This window comes from Pelmatolapia mariae, linkage group LG7 (assembly GCF_036321145.2).
Source record: "Pelmatolapia mariae isolate MD_Pm_ZW linkage group LG7, Pm_UMD_F_2, whole genome shotgun sequence".
Taxonomy (NCBI): domain Eukaryota; kingdom Metazoa; phylum Chordata; class Actinopteri; order Cichliformes; family Cichlidae; genus Pelmatolapia; species Pelmatolapia mariae.
Genome location: NC_086233.1, coordinates 38,840,055 through 38,848,271, shown reverse-complemented (window position 1 = coordinate 38,848,271; position 8,217 = coordinate 38,840,055). Strand labels below are relative to the sequence as shown.

Genomic DNA, 8,217 nt, shown 5'->3' with positions numbered 1-8,217 from the left:
GTACCAGAAACTTTACATTGCATATTATTATCAATCACCTGTGGCCAGTGGCCTACCACACTGCACCAGTTAAGATTTTTTCAAGCAAGCCCCATGCATGTCTTTGACATATTGTGGAAACCACACTTATTTTTCTTAAGATATCTGTGTTAGATATCTATAACATGTTAAGCTATAACACTAATAAAATAATGATGTTTGCATTAGACAACTCAATAAAGCGTTGATGTGTTTAATTATTCTCATATTTTGGCGGGTAAGAGAAGACTCTCTCTCTCCTTTCTTATTTCTCACATTCCCAATTCCTCCTCCCAATCCCTCTCCTCGTGTGGAGGAGTTGAGGTAATGGGCATTTAACAAAATCTGATCCTTCCTGTGGAGCCTCATTGTAAGGTGACATTTTGCAAACAGCATCATAAATTGTTTCTCCGGATTTGTATTTTCCAGCTGTGTGTCATTCCTCGTATATACACTGAATATAAAACCAGTCCCCCAAAGGATACACCGGTGCATCCTCTATTATAGCTCCTGCAGCAAGACTCCACTGTCCTATATCTTCCAGATGCACTCTGTATGCCATGTTGAAGAGTCCATCTATCCATTATCCAGGGGAACAACAAGGACTTTTGAGGCCACTCTAGAAACATACTCTCTCCGGATGTGCTGGGTCTACTCTGAGCACCTCTCAAATGACTTAACTCCTCTATCCACCAGCAGCCAGCAACGCTTCAGAGAACGCTCATTTCCACCTCTTGTATCTGCAATCTCATTCTTTCAGTCACTACCCAAAGCTCATGACCATAGGTGAGGGTAGGCTTTGCTTTTATGCTCAGCTCTCTCTTTACCAAAGCTGATCCATGCATCATCCAAAGCCTCTGACATTGTCCATACATTGCACCCAACCCCTACGGTGCCTCCTGGAGGTGGTGGGCCTACAAGAGTGTGGGTTCATGTGTCCACTTTGGTCTGCACAAGGCCAGGCCTGCTGGACTAAGGCCTAGCCACCAGGCTCCTCTGAGCTCCTCCCCAGGTTTGGTTCCAGAGTCTCAGATTCTTAAAATTGAGACATTCTTCAACATGGTATACTGAGACTTATTACAAATCAGAGAAATGAGAAAAGCCACATTTGTGAGTAGAGCATGCCCAGTCTTCCTGGAGCTGTGAGGCACACCTATGTTTTCAGTAGTGTGTGACGTTCACGCCGTTATCGCCCCCGCCACGACTTGAGCACCCAGCCCTCCGCAGTTCTGGATGAAGCTCCAGAAGCTGCTGCTTCCTTCCCGGGCCCAGCTCCCTCCACAGCCGGCAATTTTGTGTTTGTTTTGTTTGTTTTTATCAAAACTTATAAGCTAAATTATTAAACTTCATTTAAGTTTTATTCTTTTCTTTAAAAAAAAATATGTATTAAAAAAAATTGTGTTCCATTTACACAAATAGTCTGACTGTTGGCTTAAAGGATATGCAGGGATTTAATAGTCTTTAATGCTTCCAAGGTTAAATATTCACTTGCCTCTCCAAGTCCCCCATCCTTACTCTTTCTTCAAAAGGTTGATTTGCCTAGCTATCCAGTAATTACAGGCAGACAGTTCTATCTATATGAGGATATTAATTACACACTGGCCTGCATCCATACACACATATAACAGTGCAGAGACTAAATTACATACAGTTAACAGAGTGGGATAATTGACATCTCAACATAACTATAAGGACATCATTTGAAATGTCATTTGTCTGTGTATCCAACAATACACAGAACAGAAGAGTTCAGAGGTGGGGTCTTTAGCTGATTTAGAAATAAAAATAAAACCCAATTCCAGTTTGTTTCCTTGAAGCTTCCTGCATAGTGGAAGTAACAAAACATATGTACATTTATCCTTTGTGTGAGGGGGCATCATAGTGTTTTAAAATAGTATTATATAATCAAAAATTATGACAAGGCTATAGATGTGGTTGTTTGTCACTGTATAATATTATATCCATTTCTGCTTCAAGCTTGTTTGTGGCAAATATAGTTTAAGATTAAACGAGTGATTTTTTTGTTGTTGCTGTTTTGGTGCCACTAAACAGACACAGTTCAAAGAGCTCCACAAAGAAAAGTAAAACCTGACTCTGTCATGGAATTGTGATGTTTTGTCTTAATATGATGCAAATTAGAAGAGGGTTTGAATTTTTTTTTTCCAGTTTTTCAGTCTTATTTATGAACCCATCTATCAACAGGATTATTAGAAAATCACAAAATCACATTTAAAAGTTTGCAGTAAGTGTTTTATATTCATATAAAACTTCACAGCTTCGGTCTCTCTTTAAATGTACATTTAAAAGAATCTGAAAAAAGATTTCGGTTTAATGACATCAGATGGCTTCATATCGCTAATGTTAATATACTGCCAGTGTATGATACACACGCTTTAGAGGCGTGACCTCCCAATCTTTGTAATGAGGAGCAGCAAAGGGCCTTTCAAAACAAACATGGTGCTACAAGATCTCAAGACTTGATGTTTTACTGTATATCCAGTGGCAAAGTACTTTGTGTATATTTATATGTACTTGTGTATCCAAAGCTTTCACAGAAGTCTAACCAGCCTATTAAAAACTAACTCCACTAACTCCAGGTGCTGCTAATGCAGTAGATGAATTTTATTACTGTAATATATAATTACAATAGTGAAGAATTACTGTAATGAGCCAATATTTTCCCACAATTACTTGCCATTTACAGTAAATTAAAGTACACATGCTATAGTATCTTACTGTAGATATTACAGTATACTGTTCAAATTACAGAAATCAGTTACAGTTTGTATGCACTACTACGAGATACATGGTAAAATATGTGTTATTATTTTGTGTGTTTACAAAATAACAACAGATAGTAAATAGAAGACAGCAGCACCAAAAGCTACTGACAGTAAAGTGCAAGCAGTATTTCATAGTCCTCTGCATTTAATGTAGAGTTTTATGTCTGAAAAAATACATTTTAAATAAAACTGTCATCTTTAAAAAACAAAACAAAAATAAATAAAAAACAGTGTCGACTGTGCCTCAATTGTGATCTCCGTGATCCTTGGCTGCCATCTTCTGGCAGCTTTGCATACAGCCTAAAAACATTGTAGTGTATATACTGAGTATATCTGCAATTTAGACGAATACTTAGATGGTGATATTATTCTTTATTATTATCCTTTTGTTTTGTTTTTTAAAATAAAAAGCACAGTTTTTTTCTGGTGTTCAGGCCATCATTGTTAAAGTGATTCCATGTATTCAGTCTTTATATTAAAACAGCAATGAAACAGTACTGGCTGAGCTTTGAGTGTCTTTGTGTGAATATGATACTTATAGTCTGACATGCCTTAAGTAGTTGTTGGGTATTTGAAGGCGGAATATGAATCGTGACATGGACGCTGTTGTAATAAATACCTGTTTAATTTCTGTGTGCATTTAGACAGAGCAGTACAGTACATGCAAGAAGAGGGTAGTATGCAGCAACTTACTTACCGATCGTCTTTTGAAATTTGGAACGTCTAGCATTCAAAGGAATATGGTATATTATATGGTATATTTTGGTATACCCGATCATCAATTTCAAGAAAAAAAAACGTTTCACAATATGGTCTTGTTGAGCTCAGCATGTCACTTACATCAAACCATAACCACTCTGAGTCTCATAGTTTTTAGTATAAGTGAATTATGTCAAAACACAAGTATTGTCTGTGCCATATTTTAGGGATCTGATTTTTTTTTTTTTACAAATTTTGCTAAGCAAAGAACTGGACAAAGGGAAGACTGCCAAAGATCTCACAGGTATCAAGTATGTCCCACCTAGTCGCCCTTAGAAGTTAGAAGCCCTATCAGGATATTGGGCGTTATGAAAAAAATATTATCCCAAACCACAGCCGAGCAGTCAGACGTGAGTTGGCATTGTTTTGCACTGGTAGCAGGACAGGCACGAGCGCATGAACCAATTAGCTGTGGTGATTAGGCGTTAATTTGAAAGCGTTTAGCTTACAGGAAGTGCTCGCGCTAAACGCGGAGCGTTGACGCTGTTAAGTACTGACTGACTGACTGCTTGAGGAATGCTGTTCACCACGGTAGTTTTTTTCCTTCTTTCTTTTCTAACTAGGAGGTCAGTGTTAACAAGACTGGTGAACTGTGACAACAAGTGCGCTCGGAATAGTCGACCCGTTTTCTTTTCTGAATAAAGAAGATTTGCGTCAGCTGTACAAGGAGAAGAAGACACCGCGGTCAATATGTACGTTTTTTTGTTACTAAATTGTACATTTTCAAGTTTATCTAGCCTTTTCCCCATGCTGGTTATCTTCTCTAGGTTTGTGGTAGAGAGCCTACCTTAGGAAAGTAGCTCTTCCGTTGTAACCGCCTCTCCTGCTGCATTACTCTGCTGTCACTCCGCTGTGCTGAAGCCGGTGTGCCAAACCGTGTCGAAAAATCTGTCAAATCTTTAGTATTTCTACTTTGAGTGCCAAGCAGCTTCAAGACAAATATAGCCTCGTTTGGTTGCTTGTAGCAGCACATTATGCGAAACGAAAATGTATTATTGACGTTAAAAATAGCTAAATTCCGTCAAAATTAAAATGTATGGCACATTTTTAATACCCTGTAGGTTATCCTAATGCCAGTATTTTATCGCAAAAGAGCTAAAAGATTGTAAATGGGAAAACGTGGGAATTGAGCACAATGGTTTTCTTTGAAAACAGATTCACATATCCAAATAATGGGGGAAGATTGGGACAGAGTACCCAGGGCCCCAAAGGCGGAAGGGGCTCTGGCAAACCTAGAATGAAAAGTTTTTTTGTTTTAGTTTTTAACTTCTAAGTAAATGTTGCCTTAAATAAATTTCTTGAATAAATTGGTTGGGCAATTGAACTTTGATACCCATGAATACTGAAGAATATCTGATGTCCCCTTCACCCCTTACAAATCAAGTAACATGGTTTCGTCCAGCATTGGGGTGGCCTTTACAGCACAGCCAATTTACTGTATTCTACTGTATCTGGACTACTGCTCATATTCCCTGTAAGTCACGTCTTTCTACAAGAAGGCAAATTCAAAGAATAAGAAGGGACAGTGAGAGAAGAAAGCAACTGGGGAAGTCAGTTTTCAGGAAGATTCTATCTGAAGAGAGGTGAGCTGTGCACAGCCAACAAATTTATCTATAAGCAGTTGTTAAATACTAATGTTTAGATGCAAAGCTACCATAATTACCTCGCACAAGTTAACACCATGAAGTTAACTTAATTTTTGGCACAAGGTGAGCTCATATAGTGGCAACTAAATGGTACTAATGGTAAAGGGCTCTTAGTCTCACTTCATTGCACATATTAAAAACCCACTTTAATCTAGTGTATTTGAGCTTTAATTCGGCCTACTCAGCATAGGTACTGTCATTGTAGTGCTGGTTTCATAAGTGCAAGTTTTGAAACTTATTTAAACTTTAACAAATATCAAGATAATTATTTACAGTTATTGTGCTGTGCCTTGATGAGGCGCTTCAGCGTCTCAAAGGTTGAATGCAGTGTGAGACTGTTAGCAGGTTAAAGAGGCTAATAGAGGGTCTGTCTGTGATGGAGGGAAGTGAGGTGAAGAGAACAAGGTTGCTGTGAGGGAGATTTTGGAAAGAATGAGAAGAGGACAGATTTCTTACATTTTAGTTTGCTTTTTTTTTTTTTACTTCACACTTGTAAATCATTGCACTGTAGGTGAGGAAAGCTGATTCTTTCTGTCTGTTTCTGCTAACAAAATATGTATCTAGTGGAAATTTGTCTGGATGTAACTGATAACTGGATGTACTTAGCCTAAGCATTTCCTTAGAAAACTGAAATTGCTGTTTTAAGCTCTTCTTTTTATCGAAAGTACTTAAATAAAAACAAAGAATCAAACTCTTGAAATTGGAAGTAGTAGTAAAACTCGTTTAAGTAATTGTGGACTTCAGTATGCTGAGATACTGTGCAGTCTTATAGATGTACCTTTGCTTTTTATTAAACACACTATATTAACACTTCACCCTCCATCCACCCAGATGGCTGGGTGGATGGAGGGTGTTGGACATCAACAGTGTAAACCAGACAGTAGTGCTACGCTGGTTTAGTGTGCTGTGCTTTTGTGAGATCTGGAAGGTTCAGTGTTGGCCTGATGTTATGACATGTGACTCTAGTTGCAATGACAGCATTCTTGGCATAACTGTGAAATGCATCCCACAACTGCAGTAGGATGCTGCCTGCCAAAACAAACACACTATTTGATTCCAAGGCAGAAGGTCATGGACCCCATATTGTAGTAATAGGAAAACAGACTTTTTCAGGCTGACTGTGGGAATGCTACAGTGAAACCACAAACACACTGTGCCTGTGTTGCTCTCACAGGGTGCATTGAACAGTAAGTCTATTGTGCAGTTGCTGGACTGTCACTATGTGAATACCTAATTTAGCTAATATGCAGGCCTAAGCTAGCAAGGTGCATGAAACGGATACAGTGCAGTGTGTGGTCATGGCACTACCTCAGCTCATTCTCCTTTCACTTAACATGTATTCATTATCACTAATTTTCAACATTGTGACTGTACTTTCGGTGTGATGTCACTTGTGAGAATCTCTGCACTAATTATAGGGCAATATAGCAAAACCTACAATTAAAATGAGAGTTTGGCTGACAGCCAGTTCGGAAAAGACCAAAATGTGTTTAGCTCTTGTGTTAAAGAACCCACTGGTATTAGGTTTATAAGTAGGGTTTGTTTGTTTTTTGTTTTTTACTTACTGCTCATCTTTGTGTTGTGATAGTTTGCTTCGTTAGAGGCTTGTTGAATGTTAATTGTTCATTATACCTAGAACCAAAAATAAGAAGAGTGTTCAGTTAATAGGGCTTTAGTCTCAAAGTAGGAACTCAGAGTAAGAGATGTACCTTGAATTATACCCAAAGAAGGGGTTTCCGACTGTGCAGCCTTACCAGGCCTTTACTGCAGCTTGTGCAGTTGTTTGCAGGTCTTCCTGTCTTTAGTTTTGTCTCCAGTAAGTGAACTGCACCTGTCTAGTGTGTTAAATGTTGGAACAAATTGGTGAGTAGTGAGTGAGCATTTCCAAACATGTTTAATTATGGGGCAATGAGACTGTGACAAGCCTCCACATGTTTTACAAATGGCTGTAGACACTGAGAACAAACACTGCTGCTCAGCTTCTTTATCTTGATGAAAATGTAACCCAGAAATGTCTTGTGTAACAGAGAGGCAGGCCCCCACACTGAGAGTGTATGTTTCTATATGTATGCATTACAATTGCTGTGGAGACTTACACAAACGCATATGCGCACACAGACACACACTTATACACAAGCCTTTGAAGTTAATGACTTCCTGTGTTAGAGTAGATTTCCATGAAGAACTGGACAAACAACCAATTAACTCAAACTCTCAAACATGAGCTCATACAAATTACACTATAGAACCCCACGCCCACATACACTGAAAGGACAGCTAAAGTTTACTGAAAGTTAATGACTTTGATTCTTGAGATGTTCTAAAGTTAGGAACAGTCTCATTTGTTATGCTCTTGAAAGTTATCTGTTTGGAAATAAAGTTATAGCCCACAATGGCAATATCAAAATCAAACTGAGGCTAGTGTTCGGTCACATTAGTGACCAATTTTACACACTAGAATAGAAGTGATGTGTCAGATGAGTTACTACCTATTATTTTAAAGAATGGTGGCTTTCCTTTGTGTCAAATCATGACTATGAAGGGGGTTTCTGTACATGATAAAATTGAGGGTTAGACACTTAAAGTGACCACACCATCAGAAGATCATGAAATTAACTGTATGAAGTCCAGTGAAGAGAATAAATCTAGTACCGTCTTTCTTTCAGAGGAGGAAAGATGAAGCTAGGTGGTATTGTGTGTGAATGTGCTGAAACATGTTTGCAACTGAGAAATTTCAACTGAGCATCGCCGCTGTTGCAAGAGTGAACTGTTGCTGTGTGTGTGCGCTGCATGCTGTACGTTGCACATTACATGTCTTTCATTGTAAACAATAGAGCTTGTTGGAATAGTTAGTGTTGCTTTGGTACTGATATCATGACTGCTATCAGTATTGCAGAACACAGTCCATATAGGGCTGGGTATCGTCACTGATTTCTAGAATCGATTCGTTTCCGATTCACAAGGTCCCGAAACGATTTGATCCACGAGTCGATTCGATTCAATTCGATTTG

The 8,217-nt window shown here is 38.6% G+C and overlaps 1 protein-coding gene across 1 annotated transcript in view; it reads left to right on the top strand.

Annotated features, from left to right (window-relative positions):
- The first annotated feature begins 4,042 nt into the window (after nt 1-4,042).
- Nucleotides 4,043-8,217, top strand: part of ripor1 (RHO family interacting cell polarization regulator 1) — a 45,544-nt gene continuing 41,369 nt past the window's right edge. The window contains exon 1 of the mRNA XM_063479052.1: nt 4,043-4,252. The gene's annotated coding sequence lies outside the window, so the exon portion shown is untranslated. The remainder of the gene's footprint in view (nt 4,253-8,217) is intronic.